Source organism: Halichoerus grypus, chromosome 11, assembly GCF_964656455.1.
Source record: "Halichoerus grypus chromosome 11, mHalGry1.hap1.1, whole genome shotgun sequence".
Classification (NCBI taxonomy): Eukaryota; Metazoa; Chordata; class Mammalia; order Carnivora; family Phocidae; genus Halichoerus; species Halichoerus grypus.
In genome coordinates this window covers 77,286,212-77,309,396 of record NC_135722.1, presented here as the reverse complement: position 1 = coordinate 77,309,396, position 23,185 = coordinate 77,286,212, and positions in this window count along the sequence as shown.

Genomic DNA, 23,185 nt, shown 5'->3' with positions numbered 1-23,185 from the left:
GGCTATTAATGAGGTGCAATCAAATATGGGGGTGCTAACTGCTAGGATAAATGAGGCAAAAGAAAGAATCAGTGAGATAGAAGACCAAATGATGGAAAATAAAGAAGCTGAGAAAAAGAGAGAGAAACAACTACTGGATCACGAGGGCAGAATTCGAGAGATAAGTGATACCATAAGATGAAACAACATTAGAATAATTGGGATCCCAGAAGAAGAAGAAAGAGAGAGAGGGGCAGAAGGTATAATGGAGCAAATTATAGCAGAGAACTTCCCTACTTTGGGGAAGGAAACAGGCATCAAAATCCAGGAAGCACAGAGAACCCCTCTCAAAATCAGTAAAAATAGGTCAACACTCTTGACATCTAATAGTAAAACTTACGAGTCTCAGAGACAAAGAGAAAATCCTGAAAGCAGCTCGGGAGAAGAGATCTGTAACCTACAATGGTAGAAACATTAGATTGGCAACAGACCTATCAGCAGAGACCTGGCAGGCCAGAAAGGACTGGCAGGATATATTCAGAGCACTAAATGAGAAAAATATGAAGCCAAGAATACTATATCCACCTAGGCTGTCATTGAAAATAGAAGGAGAGATAAAAAGCTTCCAGGACAAACAAAAACTAAAGGAATTTGCAAACACGAAACCAGCCCTACAAGAAATCTTGAAAGGGGTCCTCTAAGCAAAGAGAGAGCCTAAAAGCAACATAGACCAGAAAGGAACACAGACAATATACAGTAACAGTCACCTTACAGGCAATACAATGGCACTAAATTCCTATCTTTCAATAGTTACCCTGAATGTAAATGGGCTAAATGCCCCAATCCAAAGACACAGGCTATCAGATTGGATTAAAAAACAAGACCCATTGATATGCTGTCTGCAAGAGACTCATTTTAGACCCAAAGACACCCCCAGATTGAGAGTAAGGGGGTGGAAAACCATTTACCATACTAATGGACACCAAAAGAAAGCTGGGGTGGCAATCCTTATATAAGACAAATTAGATTTTAAACCAAAGACTGTAATAAGAGATGAGGAGGGACACTATATCCTACTTAAAGGGTCTATCCAACAAGAAGATCTAACAATTGTAAATATCTATGCCCCTAACATGGGAGCAGCACTTATATAAGGCAATTAATAACAAAAGCAAAGAAACACATTGACAACAATACAACAATACTGGGGGACTTTAACACCCCCCTCACTGAAATACACAGATCATCTAAGCAAAAGATCAACAAGGAAATAAAGACTTTAAATGACACACTGGACCAAATGGACTTCACAGACATATTCAGAACATTCCATCCCAAAGCAATGGAATACACATTCTTCTCTAGTGCCCATGGAACATTCTTCAGAATCGATCACATGCTAGGTCATAAATCAGGTCTCAACCGGTACCAAAAGATTGGGATCATTCCCTGCCTATTTTCAGACCACAATGCTTTGAAACTAGAACTCAATCACAAGAGGAAAGTCAGAAAGAACTCAAATACATGGAGGCTAAAGAGCATCCTACTGAAGAATGAATGGGTCAACCAGGAAATTAAAGAAGAATTAAAAAAATTCATGGAAACAAATGAAAATGAAAACACAACTGTTCAAAATCTTTGGGATGCAGCAAAAGCAGTCCTAAGAGGAAAGAATATGGCAATACAAGCCTTTCTCAAGAAACAAGAAAGGTCTCAAGTACACAACCTAACCCTACACCTAAAGGAGCTGGAGAAAGAACAGCAAATAAAGCCTAAACCCAGCAGGAGAAGAGAAATAATAAAGATCAGAGCAGAAATCAATGAAATAGAAACTAAAAGAAAAGTAGAACAGATCAATGAAACTAGGAGCTGGTTCTTTGAAAGAATTAACAAGATTGATGAACGCCAGGCCAGACTTCTCAAAAAGAAAAGAGAAATGACCCAAATCAACAAAATCATGAATGAAAGAGGAGAGATCACAACCAACACCAAAGAAATACAAACAATTATAAGAACATATTATGAGCAACTCTATGCCAGCAAATTAGATAACCTGGAAAAAATGGATGCATTCCTAGAGATGTATCAACTACCAAAACTGAACCAGGAAGAAATAGAAAACCTGAACAGACCTATAACCACTAAGGAAATTGAAGCAGTCATCAAAAATCTCCCAAAACACAAAAGCCCAGGGCCAGATGGCTTCCCAGGGGAATTCTACCAAACATTTCAAGAAGAATTAATACCTATTCTTCTGAAACTGTTCCAAAAAATAGAAATGGAAGGAAAACTTCCAAACTCATTTTATGAGGCCAGCATTACCTTGATCCCAAAACCAGACAAAGACCCCATCAAAAAGGAGAATTACAGACCAGTATCCCTGATGAACATGGATGCAAAAATTCTCACCAAAATACTAGCCAATAGGATCCAACAGTACATTAAAAGGACTATTCACCACGACGAAGTGGGATTTATCCCTGGGCTGCAAGGTTGGTTCAACATCCGCAAATCAATCAACGTGATACAATACATTAACAAAAGAAAGAACAAGAATCATATGATCCTCTCAATAGATGCAGAAAAAGCATTTGACAAAGTACAGCATCCTTTCTTGATCAAAACTCTTCAGAGTATAGGCATAGAGGGTACATACCTCAATATCATAAAAGCCATCTATGAAAAACCTACAGCGAATATCATTCTCAATGGGGAAAAACTGAGAGCTTTCCCCCTAAGGTCAGGAACGCGGCAGGGATGTCCACTATTACCACTGCTATTCAACATAGTATTAGAAGTCCTAGCCACAGCAATCAGACAAGAAAAAGAAATCAAAGGCATCCAAATCGGCAAAGAAGAAGTCAAACTCTCACTCTTTGCAGATGATATGATACTTTATGTGGAAAATCCCAAAGACTCCACCCCAAAACTGCTAGAACTCATACAGGAATTCAGTAAAGTGGCAGGATATAAAATCAATGCACAGAAATCAGTGGCATTCCTATACACCAACAACAAGACAGAAGAAAGAGAAATTAAGGAGTCAATCCCATTTACAATTGCACCCAAAACCATAAGATACCTAGGAATAAATCTAACCAAAGAGGCAAAGGATCTGTACTCAGAACACTATAAAATACTCATGAAAGAAATTGAGGAAGACACACAGAAATGGAAAAACATTCCATGCTCATGGATTGGAAGAACAAATATTGTGAAGATGTCAATGCTACCTAGAGCAATCTACACATTCAATGCAATCCCCGTCAAAATACCATCCACTTTTTTCAAAGAAATGGAACAAATAATCCTAAAATTTGTATGGAACCAGAAAAGACCCCGAATAGCCAGAGGAATGTTGAAAAAGAAAAGCAAAGCTGGCAGCATCACAATTCCGGACTTCCAGCTCTATTACAAAGCTGTCATCATCAAGACAGTATGGTACTGGCACAAAAACAGACACATAGATCAATGGAACAGAATAGAGAGCCCAGAAATGGACCCTCAACTCTATGGTCAACTAATCTTTGACAAAGCAGGAAAGAATGTCCAATGGAAAAAAGACAGTCTCTTCAACAAATGGTGTTGGGAAAATTGGACAGCCACATGCAGAAGAATGAAACTGGACCATTTCCTTACACCACACACAAAAATAGACTCCAAATGGTTGAAAGACCTCAATGTGAGACAGGAGTCCATCAAAATCCTAAAGGAGAACACAGGCAGCAACCTCTTCGACCTCAGCCACAGCAACTTCTTCCTAGAAACATCACCAAAGAAAAGGGAAGCAAGGGCAAAAATGAACTATTGGGACTTCATCAAGATAAAAAGCTTTTGCAAAGCAAAGGAAACAGTCAACAAAACCAAAAGACAACCGACAGAATGGGAGAAGATATTTGCAAATGACAAATCAGATAAAGGGCTAGTATCCAAAATCTATAAAGAACTTATCAAACTCAACACCCAAAGAACAAAGAATCCAATCAAAAATGGGCAGAAGACATGAACAGACATTTTTCCAGAGAAGACATCCAAATGATCAACAGACACGTGAAAAAGTGCTCAGCATTGCTCGGCATCAGGGAAATCCAAATCAAAACCTCAATGAGATACCACCTCACACCAGTCAGAATGGCTAAAATTAGCAAGTCAGGAAATGACAGATGTTGGCAGGGATGCGGAGAAAGGGGAACCCTCCTACACTGTTGGTGGGAATGCAAGCTGGTGCAGCCACTCTGGAAAACAGTATGGAGGTTCCTCAAAAAGTTGAAAATAGAGCTACCATATGATCCAACAATTGCACTACTGGGTATTTACCCCAAAGATACAAATGTAGGAATCTGAAGGGGTACGTGCCCCCCGATGTTTATAACAGCAATGTCCACAATAGCCAAACTGTGGAAAGAGCCAAGATGTCCATCAACAGATGAATGGATAAAGAAGAAGTGGTATATATATACAATGGAATATTATGCAGCCATCAAAAGGAATGAGATCTTGTCATTTGCAATGACGTGGATGGAACTGGAGGGTATTATGCTGAGCGAAATAAGTCAAACAGAGAAAGACATGTATCATATGACCTCACTGATATGAGGAATTCTTAATCTCAGGAAACAAACTGAGGGTTGCTGGAGTGGGGGTTGGGGTGGGAGGGATGGGGTGACTGGGTGATAGACACTGGGGAGGGTATGTGCTCTGGTAAGCTCTGTGAATTGTGCAAGACTGTTGAATCTCAGATCTGTACCTCTGAAACAAATAATGCACTATATGTTAAGAAAAAAAAAAGAAGAAGATAGCAGGAGTGGAAGAATGAAGGGGTGAAATCGGAGGGGCAGACGAACCATGAGAGATGATGGACCCTGAAAAACAAACTGAGGGTTCTAGAGGGGAGGGGGGTGGGAGGATGGGTTAGCTTGGTGATGGGTATTGAGGAGGGCACGTTCTGCATGGAGCACTGGGTGTTATGCACAAACAATGAATCATGGAACACTACATCTAAAACTAATGATGTAATGTATGGGGGATTAACACAACAATAAAAAAAAATAAAAATAAAAAACACACACAAAAAAATATTATATTTATTTGTTGGAATCCTTCTGTAAAGAGGAGCTTTTCATAAAATAATTTTTATATACACGTATATATACATTTTCTCTATGTACATAATTACATACATATTTAATCTAGCCACTAAAGACAAATGTTTTATTTTGTTAGCATGAGGGAAAATATATATGAATGCAAACCAGTTAGAGCTTTGTTGTTCAGGTTGTTGACATGGGTAACCTGGAGCTGAACGAGGAAGTTGAAAATATTCATATGGTGGTTGAGAGAAAAAAAAAATGTAGGAAAAGAAAAGTGAAAGAAATTAAAACTTGCATTTATATCACTTGCCCACTTAGTAGTTATAAGCACACTATATATATATTTATATTTCATTTTATTATAGAACAAATGGTAACAAGAGAGCCAAAACTCACTGAACCTTTGTCGGACATCAGGGAGAATAATTTTAAATGGGGTGCAGTACAATACTAAAGCAATGAACCTGTCATTTTATAAGGGGATTCTGAAATAAACCTCTGTGTTCTCTGACACAAGATGTGCCAGGAACTCAGTCATAGGCTAACTTCTGGAGAAGAGGAAAATGGTGGAAGATGTTAGAAATAAAGCCAAACGAACTTACCCAGCAATAGTGTTTACCTCAAAGGTCAGTGGTCACTAGTCCAAATTTTCATATCCAGGCTTGACTCAGGCCCATACCAGCAGATCATTTCAGCAGGCGTATATAGGCCAATAGTTCATAAACTTTTATGAAGTCTGAAATAGCTCTGAAAATCTAATACTACATATAGATGTCTCCTATGTAAAATGAACTTCTCTAAATATTGGTCTCAAATTAAAATCCCTTAAGATGAGCATTGACATTGCTCAGAGTTAGAGGTTTGATAGAATGGTGGATTTTAGATAACTATTTCAGAGTAGAGCTGAGCTCTGTGCAGCAAGCTGTGTCCTCCTTGAGGAAACCGAAGACAAGAAATATGTAGTATCTGTGGAAACAAGCCAATGTGTAGAATTCATAACGAAAATACTCCAGACCTACTCATCTGGGAAGTAGAGAGAAAATAAGGAAGTTGAGAACAAGTGCATGGCCTGGGGGAAATATGGTAGTGGTTTGAAGAAAGGTTGGAGCTCAGTGGGCAGCAGGGGTCAACTTATAGCATTAACAGTAAATCATTGAAAAACACCCAACTGGAGATATGTGGATGTCCACAGGAGGGGATAATTTTAGGGGATTTATGGGTTTTCTCTGCAAGCCAAGAAAGCATAATTAAAGAGTAACTAAGACATCAAAAGTATAAATGATGTGTGTGTGTGTGTGTGTGTATTTTTAACCTGGGAAAGACCTTACAGCACACCCATTTTAGCTTCCTAGATATACATGTGCATAAAATTCAAGTGATTGCCTCAAGGTCACACAATTAGTTCATGATAGAAGCAAGACCATGAACCAAAGCAATTTTCCTATGTATATTAGTATATGTTTTTAAAAATCTTCCAGTATCTGTGTTTTTCTTGGTCTTTCATGAGGTTTCTGTGTAAATAAATAGCTAACTAAATGAAAGCCATGTTTGCATATTAATACACCAATATGGCTCAGGAATTTGGCACTGGCAAGTATGCTTTTGTTATCAACTTAATTTTGCTTGTGTGACATGCCTTATGAGAGAAATATCCCTTTCTCCCCATTTTATTCCCTCTCCCTATTTTAGCAATTAGAATTTCTTATGAATCATGAACTTTAAAAATTGATTTCAATGTACATCATCCTTAGATCATTACCTAAAAGAAATATTTTAATTTTGTGCACATGTTAAGGTTATGTTTTATTTTAGGTGATTTCAAAGGGGAAAAAAACATGGAGACAAGAATGGAGGCAGAATGTTACCTACAGTGCTCCAGCTGGATTGTCAGCCAAGGGCAGTTACCTACCCATTGTATCAGTTGGTGAAGGGAGTCTGACTCTCCCTAGTCTTAAATAAATCTCCAAAAAGAATTATGTAAAAAAGACCTGCATTTCCTTTCACTAGACATGGGAAGAAATATTAGGGAGAGAGATTTGCTATGCTGTAGAGTTATTCTTAGGCAATTAACCTCTATCTTGCTCTGTGTGTGTGTGTGTGTGTGTGTGTGTTCCTTCTGTGTTCCATATGCTATGGCTTTCTTATGTCAGCAAGTTGCATTTTGGACATAACACCGCTTCAGTGAGAACAATCTCATTTTGGTTTCACATTAAGATGCATGTAAAAGTGCAGCATTGCAAGGAATAGACCATTTGTGCCAAAATGTTGGATTCATTTCAGCTTCTTAAACATTGATTTCTTTGAATCACTACAAAATAAAAACAAAAGAGATGTTTTTCTTCTCTAGAATTGGGCATCACGGTTAGAATTCTATTTGCTAGACTCAATGTTATAAAAAAAATTATGTTGGTTACATTGATACATAAACTAAAATAGAGAGTAAATAATGTACATGTATGCTTAACATAGCAAGCATCATATATATTGTTGATAGGTTTTAAAACATACTCTGGGGGTTGTCTATAACAGGAGGAGGCTAAACTGATTATTTGAAAGTATGGTAAGTGTTTGAATTTAAAGCCCCTAGTTTGGGGGTAGCTGGGTGGCTCAGTGGGTTAAGCATCTGCTCTTGATCTCAGATCAGGTCTTGATCTCAGGGTTGTGAGTTCAAGCCCCACATTGGGCTCCATGCTGGGTGTGGAGCCTACTTAAAAAAAAAAAAAAAAAAGCCTCTAATTTGATTAATCTGAAAATGCCAAGACAAACACAAGACATCTATAACTGAAAATAAAAATTACTAATTCCAGACTAGATACAAAGTTATTTCTAATTATAGTGAAATATTAGAGTGATCAACCATCCTGATTTGCCTGGGATAGAACTAAGAACTTGTAAGTCTATCCTCAGGGAATATAAATTGACAAACTAAATCTCTGGGATAGTTCAAATATTTCTCCTCTTGGTAACTGTTGTTGGAATTCAAGTTCCTGGTTTGAACTGTTGCTGTACCTTGAAAGCAAAGATCATTAGTGAGGAAATACGAAGTTCATCATATAGTTTGGATAATCATTTGCTATTTAGCTTAAGCCATATTGCCTTATTAAGTTCTAACATATGAAAATATTGGCTGAACTTGACTCATTAGTATGAAGTTGAAATATTCATGGGAGAAGCCTAAGCAAACTTTTTCATTCTATAATGCCTACTAATGGCTTATAATCAAAGCACACCCAGTTAGCTAAATTAGAAGCTATTAGCTTGTTTGAGGTCTAAACAAAGGATAATGTAATTGCTATGTTTTTTTTTTTTCCCTACTGTAGATATTAGCCAGGGACATTTTTTTCATCAAAGGCAATCATTGTAGACAGTGAGTCTGACCAAAGAGCATTAAAAAGATTTCTCTTCAATAATAAGGGCTTTTAAAAAATTTTGCCTGCATTATATTAAATACTCTTTAAGCTCTCTTATTCAATTTGACTGAGAAAAGTTCTGTAGTACTAAATCACAAGCATACATTTCTCAAGAAACTAGAAATTCCCTGAACAAGGCAACGCTATAGATGAAGAAGTGTAAGCCATATTTGGGGGTTAGAGTTCCTTTAGGCCTTTACTTAACAAAACAAAGTGCTGAGTCTGGTGCACTGCTGTTCTCGAGGAATGTTTATCACAAGCATTTTATGCTATCAGAGGATTATTTTTCTTCCTCCTATTACTAAGTCAGTAAAATTCCATTATCCAATGCTATCAATTTTGATTTAACAATAACCTGTTTCCTTTGTCATCTGAGATTTCTAATATAGAAACTAGTACAGGTGCAGCCTTCCGTCAAATTACGAAGATTGGGAAATGGAATTCCTTTAATATTTATTTTATTTTATGCAAAAATAATCTAAACAGCTGTCAAAATGGCAGGGAACTAGCAGCATAATGAGATTATAAGCTTCACAGAGTGATTTGATTTGCTTTTTGCTTATAAACATTATAAGGAGATGGCTACCAACTAAAATATATTTAGATAATATATGTATTTGGGGACTTCTAATGTTATCTATTATGATGCTGTTTATAATTATATAATCATGCAATTATAAACAGATAAGAGTCATTGATACAGGCCAGGAAAGGCACTTGAAATAATCCCATCCAACCCCCTCATAGTTTTGAGGAAGAATTTGAAGTCCAGGGAAGATAGACCACTTTTTGGTAACTGCAATTAGCAGGGTCATAAATAGAATGCACCTCTCCCTTGTCCATGTGGACATCTCCCACCTTAAAATGTTTTTATGTGAAGAAGTATGTTAGGGATTGAATGTTTGTGCTCCCCTTCCCCCCCCCACCCCGACCTCTGCCAATTCATATGTTGAAACCCTATCCCATAATGTGATGGTATTAGGAAGTGGGGCCTTGGGGAGATAATTAGGATTAGATAAAGTCATGAGGGTTGAGCCCTTATGAATGGGATTAGCGCTCTTACAGATCCCCTCATAGTGAGACTTGAGCTTGCTTCCTCTCTCTGCTCTCTGTCATGTAAAGATACAATGAGAAGTTGACAGGCTATAGCAACCATCAGCTTGTTCTCTGTATTTAGAGATCTAATTCTGCTTTTTGTGTTTGTTTATTCATTTTTTAAAAAAAATTCCACATATGAGTGAAATCATATGGTATTTGTCTTTCTCAGTTTGACTTATTTTGCTCAGCATAATACCCTTTATGGTGCATCCATTTGTTATCACAAATGGCACAATCTCAAACTTTTTATGTCTGTGTAATATTCCATTATATATTCCATAGTCCAATATTCCATATATATATATTACATCTTCCTTATCCATTCATCTATTTATGGACACTTAGGTTGCTTTCATATATTGTCTATTGTAAATAATAGTGCAATAAACATGGGGTGCATATATCTTTTTGAAATATTGTTTGGGAGGGGGACAGTGGATGGGCAAAATGGGTAAAGGGGAGTGGGAGATACAGGGTTCCAGTTATGCAATAAATAAGTCATGGGAATAAAAGGCACATCAAAAATATAGTCAATTATATTATAATAGTGTTGAAAGGTGACACATGGTAGCTACACTTGTGGTGAGCATAGCATAATGTATAAACTTATCAAATCACTATGTTACATACCTGGAACTAATGTAACATTGTGTGTCAATTACACTAAAAAAAAAAAAAAAAAAGTTGACACTCTGCAACCCAGAAGAGCTCTCACCAGAATGCCACCAGGCTGATCCCTTGATCTTAAACTTCCAGCGTCCAGAACTGTAAGAAATAAATTTATGTTGTTTATAAGCCACCCAATTTATGGTACTTTGTTATAGCAGCTCTAATGGACTAAGAGTGAAAAACTGACAAGAGTAAATATTAAAAACATTTAAAATGTTAATATTATTATTTTTTTTAAGATTTTATTTATTTGTCAGAGAGAGAGAGAGACGCACAAGCAGGGGAAGCGGCAGGTAGAGGGAGAAGCAGGCTCCCTGCTGAACAAGGAGCCTGATGCGGGACTCAATCCCAGGACCCTGGGATCATGACCTGAGCCTAAGGCAGATGCTTAAACAAAGGAGCCACCCAGAAGTCCCAAAATGTTAATATTATTTTAAGAAACTCCTTTTTGAGAGCCAAAATGTGTTGAATACTTATACTGATACATATGATCAACTCTTAATATTGAAGATAAAAAATTTAATTTCATCAATGTTAACCACATTTGAACTATTCTGACTCTTATAAACATAAGCTGTGAATGGTCCTTAAAAAACAAAATTGTACATGTAATCAGAGAGCCTAAGTATGAATTCTATCTCAGTCTCCCATTAGCTGTACTTCTATCACTAATTCAACCAAATAATGTCAATCAGAGTATATGGTGTTTGTGAAATCCCTGTCCTCATAGACTCACATAGTTTACACTCTAGAGGGGTGAGATAAGGAAAAGATGAGGTAAATAAAAATGTAAATTATGTTAGACAGTAATATATGCTATGAGAAGGAGGAATATAGCAGGGAAGGAGGATAAGGGATGTTGAAAGTTGGGTATTGAAATTTTAAATAGGGTGGCATAAGATGGGTCTCAATGAGAAGGTGAAATCTGAAAAAAATACAATAGAATTTTAAAAAGCTAGCCATTAATACACCTAAAGGAGGACTTTCCTGAAGAAGGAAACAACAGGTTCAAACCCCTTGAGGAGGAAGTATCTAAACCTGTGAAATGGGAATAAAAATACTACTTTTTAAATTGCAGAGACTTGTTTGAAACAGCATGAGACCGCAGTGTGTATGCTCTAAATCTTTATAAGTTGGGATTCTTAAAAATTATGATTGTTGTTATTGTGACTAATACTATGGTTAGAAAGTAAAGAAAATATGAGCATTTCTTCAACTCAGTAATCAGGTGCTGTGAACAGCTTTGATGACATGAAGCTCTTGGCACTTTGTCTCTAGAGGATGGTTTTATCTCAGGACCTCTTCTCTATAGGTAATTTCATTCATTCAGTTTAAGAGATTCCCAGCTCAAAGTTCACAAATTAAAACAACTAATTAAGAGGCCAGATAAGACTGCAGATCTATCTTCTTTTTGTCTTGCAAGTACAGGACATTTCTGTTTACATACAGAGATGACTAGTTGCTATGACTCATAAAATGTTCTGTAGCTGTTTTAGTGATTTACTTACACTCCTTTAACACCTTTAAACAATAATAACCATCCAAAAAAAAAAGACTGAACCACACTTCTCACTTTGCAAACACATTCATAGCTTCATTTCACTTTAATTTTCATTAGCATACATCTGGTAGAGTACATTGTAAAATTTATTTTTGTTTTTAAATATCCTGTTGATTTCTCTACTTGATAATCTTAGGAAACAAGGAAGGCTAAGTGAAAGTTACAGGATTCTCTTGTTTGCTTGTTCAGTATTAGAATCTCTCAACCCAAATCACCACCACACCTCCCTATAAAGAGAACGATTTAAAAACAAACAAACAGGGCGCCTGGGTGGCTCAGTCGGATAAGTGTCTGCCTTCAGCTCAGGTCATGATCCCAGAGTCCTGGGGTCGAATCCCACATTGAGCTCCCTGCGGGTAGCCTGCTTCTCCCTCTGTTTCTCTCTCTCTCTCTCTGTCTCTAATGAATAAAGAAATAAAATCTTTAAAAAAAAAAAAACAACTTTGCCTGGGTAAAAATTGAAATGGAAGATTTTTCTCTCATTTCTATAGGAAGTAGTAGTTACATAACAATGTAGTTCAATGCTGTCATTACTGACTCACTCATCCTTTGGGACTTGATGTGAGGTAATACGGCTTTGGGTAACTCATTCAAATAATGACCACCATCACTATGTTTTCCTTTTTTATCTCCCTACCTCTCTTTCTCTCTTTCTACTTTTTCTCTCTTTCTCCTTCTCACTTAAAGAACACAAATTTCACTTCAAATTGACTCCCAGTTTGAATCCCAAATCTACCACTTATCAGAGGTAAACTTGGACTGGTTATTAATCCTCTCTAAGCCCTTGATTTCTCTTCTTTTAGAATATGGGTAATACATATTTGGGGGCGGGGAGTATATATTCAACTCTTCTTCTACTCTTGCTTACTTTTAGTTGGATTATTTGTTCTTATATTGAAATGTAAGAGTCCTGGGGCACCTGAGTGGCTCAGTCTGTTAAGCGGCTGCCTTTGGCTCAGGTCATGATCCTGGAGTCCCGGGATGAAGACCCATGTCAGGCTCCCTGCTCAGTGGAGAGTCTGCTTCTCCCTCTGGCCCTCACCCTGCTCATGGTCTCTCTCTCTCTCTCAAATAAATAAATAAAATCTTAAAAAAATGTAAGAGTCCTTTATATATTCTAGGTACAAATCCATTGCCCCTTTTTTCCACTGTGGCTTTTCTGCCCTTTTACTGAGCAGCAAAGGGGAAAGCAATAAAAAATTCTGGGGTAATGGAAATATTCTATATCCTGGGATACACAGACTATATGTGTTTGTAAAAGTCATCAAATTTGTATGAATTATATTGTATGAAATTAAACCTTAATGGGGCTGATTTTTAAAAAGCAGGGATGATAACTGGTAAGTTTAAAAATGAGAGACCATGTCCTGTGTATTTATTAGTAGTATTTTCAATGACACTCTTTAAGTTATAAACATATAGGTATAAATTACACAAAACAAAGCCCTGATCCAAAATGTCCATGGTCTTGAATAAATAAATCCTGCACTAAAATATCAAGTAATAGCAAATGTATTCTACTTTCTCGTCTCCTCTTTACAAGAGCTACTTTGCAAAGATCTGTCGCAGGGAGATCCTTATCCTTTCCTAAGCAGTGCTGTCGAGGCTAATACATACTGGTACTGCTAGCATCGATGTATATGATGAAACGGCGTGTTATGATGATCAGTAATAACCCCAAAACACAGGGTATAAAGACTGCCTTTTTGCTATAGCCACTCAAGTTTGGCCTCTGTTAAAAGTACTCAATTTTTTCTCAAAATATGTCTGTCATTTTATCATAGTGATTATGAACACATATTGGATTTGAGTCCCAGATCCAAAACTTTCTTGCTTGTGGATATGTACTCAACATCTCTGTTGTCCAGTTTCCATGCCTCTGTCATAGAATTACTGTAAGCCTTTTTAAAGATTTTATTTATTTATTTATTTATTTATTTATTTATTTATTTGCGAGAGTGTGAGCAAAAGAGAGAGCATGAGCATAGGGGAGGGACAGAGGGAGTGGGAGAGGCAAACTTCCCACAGAGTAGGGAGCCCTACTACTGCAGGACTGATCACAGGACCCTAGGATCATGACCTGAGTCAAACGCAGATGCTTACCTGAGTGAGCCACCCAGGCACCCTGAATTACTATAAGTTTTATGTAAGTTAGTATGTATCAAGGACTTTGAGCAAGACCCGGCATACTATAAACAGTACGCACGAACATGCATTCCTCAAAACAAATATCCCAATTGTACATCCAAATCATGTATCTTTTTAGTTATTACCAAGCCTTTCTCTGTTGTACCACATTTTGCACCATCTCTCCCTCCGAGGATTATTTTGACACTTTGAGGACATAGGCAGTGCTGTTTAATAATTCTGTACAGATTAACTCATGTTATCTTAGAACTCTGTGAGCAAGGATCAATTCCTTTGATAGATAAGGAAAGTGAGGTTTAAGCAGTCTAAGGGAATTATCTAAGATCACTGAAATCATAACTGAATGAGTTTAGACTCAAACTCCCTTCTAATGTCAAGCCAATATTCTTTGAGTGAGCCCTGTTCTTGGACCTGAAGGCCAGAAAAAAACATTGTTTTGTTTAGCTTGCTCTATTTGTCTAAGTTCCCTGAGGTGGGGTGGAAAAAAAAAAGAAAGAAAAAGGATAAAAGTTGACACACACACACACAAAAAAAAACATTTTTTTTAATTAGGAATAATTAGGAAGGAGGGAAAATAAATGTAAGAGGATGTTCTTCTTGGCTGACCATAGCATACAATTATACTATCTCACAGGATGTCTTCAGAGAGGCAGTAAGTACTACCGCAGCTCAGAACAGGGAGGGCATTCTTATCTTCTAGTTCTCTTTGGTCACTGTCCACCTTATGCACTGTTTACTTTCCTCAACTTCTAGTTTTCTTCACTGGACAATCCCAGGTGGAAAAGGAAAGACCAGAGTAACTGAGAATACCCTTTGGCCAGTGAACAGGCAAAGCAGTCTCTCCTTGCCAATAACACTACTCACGGAGTTTCTTGAACTATAATGACCATGGCTTTAACATATGAAGGCAGTAATAGGACAAGCCAATGCTATGGTCATTGTGGTCAGAAATCAAAGTAAATGATGCATAAACCAAGTATGATACACCTGATACAAGACTTACTGGACCCATGGCATGTTTACTACCTTTCTAAACCTTTCCTTCCTTCAACAAGACTTTTTCTTTCTTTCTTTCTTTCTTTCTTTCTTTCTTTCTTTCTTTCTTCTTTCTTTCTTTCTTTCTTTCTTTCTTTCTTTCTTTCTTTCTTTTTCTTTCTTTCTTTCTTTCTTTCTAATTTTTCTACGGTCAGAAGATAAACTACTTATATCAGTAAACCAAAATGGAGCACATGTTCATGTCACTCTAATAACTCTATAGTTCTTATAATATGTTCTTTAAACTTCTTGGCATGGCATATAAGGTCAATCACAATCTAGCCTCAACTTGCCATTTCAATCACATCTTCTTGTTTTATCAGCAATCTATATTCTAAACATTCATTTTTTTCCTTCCATATCAAATATATCATCAGATAATAACCCAGAATCATAGTGTTTTTCAACATGAAATAATTATTTCTCATTCATGGTAGTGTGCCTTATCTATGACTTAGCTGAATTCAGCTGGGTTCAGCTGGTTTTAGGTGGGTTTAGCTCGGCTTGGCTGGACTAGCTTCAAGTCTGTTCCATTTGTCTTTTCACTCTGTAACCTGAGTACACACAACAGCCACTATTTATAATTTCCTCATGCACAGGGATGAAACTCAAGAATGTACGCAGAAACATATGATACCTTTAAGGCTGCTGCCCCTAACAGGCTGACCATCATTCCCATATCTATGCCTTGGTCAAAGCAAGTTACATAGCCAACTCCCAAATCAGTGGGTTTAGTAGTCATTGCAGCATGACAAAGATAGGCGAAAGAATAGAGATTTTTGAAAAATACAATCTAATCAACCCCCAACTATGTCATTTTCTTTTATGCCTGTGTTTCTTTTATCTTAATGCCTGGAACACCTTTGAATCAATGAATTCCATTATGAAATAGAGATGTCTCTATTATTAAAGTGTCACTCTTGGTTAAATACATAGCCTTTAGAATTATGCAACCCCCAGTTCAATATATCCCCTGCCATTTACTAACTTGTGCAAGTACTTATTTTATCTGAGCTAAATTTAGCTAAATTTATCTGTAGAATGGGCATAATAATTGTACCTGATTCAGAGTATTTTAATGATTACACATATATATTACTCAGGTTAGGGTAATTACTATAACAACAACAAAACAAATGGAAACAAACAAATCTCAGTAGCTTAACAATATACAAATGTATTACTCATTCACATAAAGTTCAACATAGATGTTTCTGATTAGAGGGTTCTTTCTTAAGTGGTAATTCAGCAATCCAGTCTTCTTTCCTCTGTGATGTAGTCATTTTCACCACATCACAACCAAAACTTCCAAGAAAGAAAAGAAGAAATACCAGACATATAAACACATAGACCCAGAAATGCTATACATAGGTTTTACTCCCATTCCATTGCTCAAAAGTAGTCACATGACTCCACTTAGAGGCAAGAGGGCTGAGGAATATAACACCTGCCTGAGAAGTTGTCATGGACTGTCAGTAGGAATTTTTGACGTGTAACCCTCTCTGCTAGAGGATATAAAGTGCATATCTCTTTACAGATATTACTGGTACATATCATGTTCCATACACACTATTCACTAAAGTCAGCCAAATATATTGGGAAAGAAAGCATGCAAAAAAATGAATGAAATACAGATTAATAGAAAGATTATGGAAGTAATTTATAGTTAGGTAAAGAATTAACTTAGAGACATTTTTTAAAAATTTTTGTTAACATGTCACTGTTTAGATAAGTGATATTTGAAAGTATTTCAATTTTATTCTTTTCATTTTGTGATGTTCTTAAAAGTGTTCTTAATTTTTAATTAAAATGAACTAAAATTCGTGTTCTGAGAAATTCATAACAAATTTTCATTCTCTTATGATCCATTTCACCAATAACAAGATGTAATTAGAAACTTGCTAGTTGGAATTTATAAAACCAAGGCTGAAATCATAAGTGCCCACCTAGAATATCTCTATAGGGTAGCCATTTCCTATAATTTAAAGTTATTGTTAATAAGTATAGGCCCATGTTTGTTGTTCTCAGAAAAAATATCATTATATTTGAATTTCTATTGCAAAGTTGCAGCAAAATTTTCTCCCAATATGACCCTGCTAAGCACTTCTAAATGTTCTATGTCTCCTTACTCTGATTTGTTCAAATGACTTTCTCAAGTGCTCATTGTTGGGCAGCCATGGGTCTTCACATTACTATTATTATTTATTAACTGCTTTGATAATAACTTCCCTTTATGTAACTGAGAGACAGGGAAGTGAAACTTTTGCTTTAGACAATGAAAGCTTTGTATGGTTTAAGAATAAGGCAACCAGCCATGATCCAAAAAGTTCTTTACCATATCCTCCTCTTTGCAGTGACTGCTTATGTTAGGAGTTGGTATGTGATCATGAGATAAATTCCTAGCTAGAAAATTCTAGTATACATTCTGCTATTACTAGTTCTATAACCTTCAGGGCAATAAAAGTGCAAAATATTAATTGATGGAATACTGTTGCACATGTAAATGGGGTACAGGCATAAAAATGGTTGAAACCCACTGTGCTAAGTAAACTAAAAGACAGCAGATCACAGCTCAGGCTATATTCCAAAATGATGATGATATTACATTACATTTTCAAAATACCTGATGTATGCCTCAACCTTGAAAAAATTGAAATACAGATCAGGTGGTTCTGTGAGAAAAAACTTTTTGCATTGCCCCATCTTCTTCTGTTTCTTTACTATGAATTGTTATTACTGAAAATATTCTGAGTATATCTCATCCATGTAAACTTAAAGAATATTCATAGAGGATTTGACAAGCAGGGCAAGAATCAGGAACTAGAAACAAGGGGCTTTTTTGCAGCTTACATCCAAACAGTCACCTGTTTTATGCTCATCACTGTGTTTTTCCCCCTATGGTCTACTGCATAATTATCACACACACACACACACACACACACACACCTATTCACATTTAAGTTTCTGTGTCAATATGTGGCTAAAAAAATGTGTAGCTAGATTGGGCTCAGCATTATTCAGATGAATTACAATACACAATCATATATTTTCCCTGTGGGAACACCTATGACTGAAGATGTGAAATAATGTTTCTCAGAGTAGATGTTTTCTTAGATGACCCAGACATGACTATTTACAAAGAAATGTGTTTTACTCAAGGATTGTTTAAAGAAATAAACTGTGTACTCAAAGTTCAACATCCAGGAGCTGAGCAATTTCTCTTATCTTCAAGGGGATTCAAGCCTGACTTTAGAGTACATGAAGAGGTTGGGGTGAAATGTTTATTACTCAGAGGACAAATAATGAAGATTGTAACATATTTTTTCTTTATACTTCAGGTACCACCTCAATGCTCTGTCACCATTCAAAGGACTAGTAAAGAAGCCAGAAGAAAAAAAAAAATGGTTTTGACATAAACAGGAGATGCTGCCTTGACACTTTTTTTAAAATCTTATTATGTTATGTTAATCACTATACATTACATCATTAGTTTTTGATGTAGTGTTCCATGATTCATTGTTTGCGCATAAGACCCAGTGCTCCATGCAGAACATGCCCTCTTTAATACCCAACACCAGGCTAACCCATCCCCCCACCCCTCCCCTCTAGAACCCTCAGTTTGTTTCTCAGAGTCCATCGTCTTTATACTTTATAAAGATACTTTATACTTATAAACTGTGCATCTAGAAACATAATTTAGTGCAGTATGGCTATCTCTATTTGAAGGGGGGAATTCACAAAGTTTTTCACTGGACTTTAATACTTTGAGCTATCTGATAGCTATCAAGCTATCAAATAAAGCTTGATTTATGCAGAGGTAAGAATATATGTACAGAAAATCTTAACATGGGCTTACCTTCATACAGATATGCTTTGTAAAACATCACTAGCAACAGTTCTATTACTAATGGCAGTAAATAGCTAACAGTGAATATATATAAGATATTACTACAGGCAAATATGGTAAAATCATATACATAATATACATAAAGTATACAAGTATACAATATACATAAAATATACATAAAGTACATCGTCTTTATACTTCAGGTACCACCTCAATGCTCTGTCACCATTCAAAGGACTAGTAAAGAAGCCAGAAGAAAAAAAAAATGGTTTTGACATAAACAGGAGATGCTTCCTTGACACTTTTTTTTAAATCTTATTATGTTATGTTAATCACTATACATTACATCATTAGTTTTAGATATAGTGTTCCATGATTCATTGTTTGTGCATAACACCCAGTGCTCCATGCAGAACGTGCCCTCCTCAATACCCATCACCAGGCTAACCCATCCTCCCACCCCCCTCCCCTCTAGAACCCTCAGTTTGTTTTTCAGAGTCCATCGTCTCTCATGGTTCTTCTCCCCCTCCGATTTCCCCCCCTTCATTCTTCCCCTCCTGCTACATTCTTCTTCTTCTTTTTTTCTTTCTTAACATATATTGCATTATTTGTTTCAGAGGTACAGATCTGAGATTCAACAGTCTTGCACAATTCACAGCACTTACCAGAACACATACCCTCCCCAGTGTCCATCACCCAGTCACCCCATCCCTCCCACCCCACCCCCCACTCCAGCAACCCTCAGTTTGTTTCCTGAGATTAAGAATTCCTCATATCATATATTGCATTATTTGTTTCAGAGGTACAGATCTGAGATTCAACAGTCTTGCACAATTCACAGCGCTTACCAGAACACATACCCTCCCCAGTGTCCATCACCCAGTCACCCCATCCCTCCCACCCCACCCCCCACTCCAGCAACCCTCAGTTTGTTTCCTGAGATAAGAATTCCTCATATCAGTGAGGTCATATGATACATGTCTTTCTCTGTTTGACTTATTTCGCTCTAAATGCTCTGTGTCTTTATCTCAAATTCTCTTTGGTGGTCACATTCTTTCCACAGAAATAGAATTCTCTATGAAGTGAGAGGGGAAAGAAGAAAAGGGAAAAGAAAATAATTATTTTAGGGGAAATTTTAGAGGAAAAGTCTGTCTTACTTTCAGGATAATTCTTGTTAGTAGTCATTTAGGAGTAACTTGGCAAAATTATTGCACATCATTTATGTCCAATTGAGTGAGTCTAAGTTTGTTCTCTGTTTAACTGAAATTGGGTAGTTGACTTGTCTAAATATATACATATAATATTTATTTTCCACTGGCCTTTCAGATTACCTGAAATTCCAGGCTCAAGGAAAGGATATTTAGAGCACAAGATTATACCTTTTGCCCATAGATGGTGTTTCTACCAAACCTAGAGGCAAAGATAGAGGTAGAGTTGTATCAAAACAATTTAAGAAACCCTATAGATTTGGATGGTTGTGGAGTCATCTGCCAGACTTTAATACCCTGTGATTAATAATGCCCAAGAGAGAGTTGGTGCTCTCTATCATCAAGTGAAAAAAAAAGGGGGGGTATAAAAGGGTATTTCCACACAAATATAATCAACTGATCTTTGATAAAGAAGTAAAGGCAATTCAATAAAGAATATTCTTTTCAACAAATGGTTCTGAAACAAATCTACATTCCAAACAAAAAGTCTTGACACAGACCTTGAAACCTTCACAAAAATTAAATTAAAATGTATATATGCCAAAATGTAAAATGCAAAATTATAAAACTTCTAGAAGATAGCATAAAAATCTTACTGACCTTGGATTTGGTGATGACTTTTTTTCTAAACATTTTATTTTATTAAATATTGGTAGACTACCAAAAAGCAGAACTTAGGAGAAGTATCTAAAGCAAAATGATCTGAAGAATTGAAAATAAAGCAGTGCTGAGTGACATAACAGTGTGCAAACCAACAAACAAGTGTGAACAATCATTATATTGGACAGGAAAGGTTTATAGTAAGAAGGATATACCTTATAATATAATGAACATCCCTCATGAATTGTTATAAATTTTTTTTTATTTAATTCAAATCAGTTAACATATAGTATAGTATTGGTTTCAGGAATAGAATTTAGTGATTCATCACTTACTATATAACACCCAGTGCTCATCCCAAGTGCCCTCCTTAATGCCCATCACCCATTTAGCCCATCTCCCCACCAAACTTCCCTCGAGCAATTGTTCTCTATATTTAAGCATCTCTTATGGTTTTCCCCCCTCTCTGTTTTATTTATCTTATTTTATTTTTCCTTTCCTTCCCCTATGGTCATCTGTTTTGTTTCTTAAATTCCACATATGAGTGAAATCATGTGATATTTGTCTTTCTCTGACTGACTTATTTCACTTAGCATAAGACACTGTGTTCCATCCATGTTGTTACAAATGGCAAGACTTCATTCTTTTTGATCACTGAGTAATATTCCATTGTATATACATACCACATCTTCTTTATCCATTCATGGTGATGATTTTTTGATACAACACCAAACACACAATCCATAAAAAGAATAAGTTGAACTTTATTAAAATTAAAAACTGCTGGTAGAAAATATTTGTGAAAGAAATCAGATAAAGGAATGTTATCCAAAATACACAAAGAACTCTTAAAATTCAACAATAAGAAAATGAGTGACTGATTCAAAAATGGGCAAAAGATATGATCAGTAATGACTACATAGATGACAAATAAGCTTATGAAAAGATGTTCAAGATTACCTGTCATTAGGAAATTATACCTTAAAACAACAATATGATACCACTACATATCTATTAGAATGGCTAAAATCCAAAACACAGACAGCATCAAAAGGATTTGGAGCAACAGAATATTCATTCATTGATGGTAGGGATGCAAAATGGTACAGATGCTTTGGAAGGCAATTTGGCAGTCTCTTACACAAGTACACTGACTGTTACCATACAATCCAGCAATCCTGTGCCTTGGTATTGTCCCCAAAGAGTTAAAAACATGTCCACACAAAAACCTACACACAGATGTTTATAGCAGATTTATTCATAATTGCCCAAACTTGGAAACACCAAGATGTCTTTCAACAGGTGAATGGATAGTGTTACATTATAAAATGGAACACTATTCAATAATAAAAAGAAATGAGTTATCAAGCCAACAAAAAGACATGGAGGAAACTCAAATGCATATTACTAAGTGAAACAAGCCAATCTGAAAAGGTTAGATACTATATGATTCCAACTATATGATATTCTGGAAAAGGCAAACTCTAGAGTGGTAAAGAAAAATCAGTGGTTGGCAGGGGTTTGGAGAGAGGGAGGGTTAGGTAAATGGAAAACAGCAGAATTTTAGGACAGTGAAATTTTTATTTATGATACTATAATGATAAATACATGTCATTTTACATTTGTCAAAATTCAGAAAGTGTGAGCCTCATGTAAACTATGAACTTTGGGTGTTAATGGCATGTTAGTGTAGGCTCATCGATTGTATAAATACACCACACTGAGTAGGATGTTAATGGTGGGAGAAGCTGTTGAGAAAGGGAGAGTGTGTGGAAATTCTTCATATTTTCCATTCATGTTTGCTATAAACCTAAAACTGTTCCAAAATATAAAATCTGTCAATTAAAAAATATGAATTAATACACTTGTTTCTGCTTTATACCTGATGAACTTATCTACCTGATGAAAGTTGAGCAGAACTGATGAGAAGGACCAAGAATGATAGCTTCATCTAATTAGTTTTTGCTGCCTCTTACCAAGATGAGTGGAGAATAATCTCACCGTTTTAGGCTTTGAAGTGTTTTTCTTGTGGATGTTCCTTCCCTCCTAATCTATCTCTATTTCTTCCATCCCATTCTCCTTCCAAAATACTCCCTTCAATCCATTATATCCAATTTTGCCCATCTAAGTAAGCATCATTTCTCCATTTCTCCCTTCATGAGAACACAAGTTTAGGATATCCTCATTGTCTCTTTGTCATCCAAATTTCTGTGGTTCCAGTTTGGGGCCATTTAAATAAAGGCTTACAGTAGACTTTTTTTTTTTTTTTTTTTTACTAACTGATATGTGGGATTTGACCATTTGAGAAGAAGGAAGCTTGTGGATACAGGTTTAGTCATTGCATTTTTTAGAGGTAGGACTCTTTTCCTCCGAACTCAAGAAAGCAAGGAAACCTTACTCCTATAAAAGCATGTCTGAAGAAAATGCAGAACTCTCATGAGTATAGTAAATCCCTCATAGTGATATGACTTTTATCCTACTTTTGTTGAAAAAGTAGCCAATACAGTACTGTACTGAGAACATTTGACTCCTGGAAAATG